We start from the raw sequence: 571 nt of genomic DNA, 5'->3' as shown, positions 1-571 counted from the left end.
GAGGAAATACATCATAAGTTGCATAGCCGTCGGAAGCATTTTGCAAGTGGTCCGGCCATTATAGTGAGGGGGTGGTGCGATGGGGGGGGGGGTTAGTATGAGCACTTGACAAATTTGAGTGGAGACCCGCTATCTCTATCCACAGCTACAGGATTTTGAAGTTAGTTGAGGTCTGAGAGCATAATTGTGACCCAAGATTACAAAAGGGCTGTAAACTCGTACTCTATCAAAATGTTTTTTAATGTAAATTAATAGAGCACATCATTAACTTTATAATGAGGGCTCAATGGCCTTAATCGGACAATTATGTGTAAAGTTAAGCTATTTTGAATTACAATTATTCTCTATAAACTGGCCTATAAAATTCTGAGCAAAAGGGCTTTCAAAGTACTAAATAAATTGAAGAAAAATCCAGCAGCAGTCAAAGAAACTCCTTAGCAACAACACAGTTTCCATTGAGCTAATTGCGATGAAATTTTCTACGGTTTGCTGGAAATAGTTTGGGGAACAAAATTTTCTATTTTAAGTCGAAACCCCAGAGAGTTAATTAGTGATACCGGGGGGGGGGGGG

At 39.4% G+C, this 571-nt stretch overlaps 1 protein-coding gene across 1 annotated transcript in view; it reads right to left on the bottom strand.

Moving 5' to 3' along the window:
• Window positions 1-571, bottom strand: part of LOC117108374 (DBH-like monooxygenase protein 1 homolog) — a 38,181-nt gene that overhangs the window by 18,688 nt on the left and 18,922 nt on the right. The gene's annotated exons all lie outside the window — the stretch shown is intronic.

This window comes from Anneissia japonica, unplaced genomic scaffold (genome assembly GCF_011630105.1).
Source record: "Anneissia japonica isolate Jap-2015-1 unplaced genomic scaffold, ASM1163010v1 scaffold426_len1935630_cov189, whole genome shotgun sequence".
In the NCBI taxonomy this organism is placed as follows: Eukaryota; Metazoa; Echinodermata; class Crinoidea; order Comatulida; family Comatulidae; genus Anneissia; species Anneissia japonica.
This window is presented reverse-complemented; position numbering and strand designations above follow the sequence as displayed.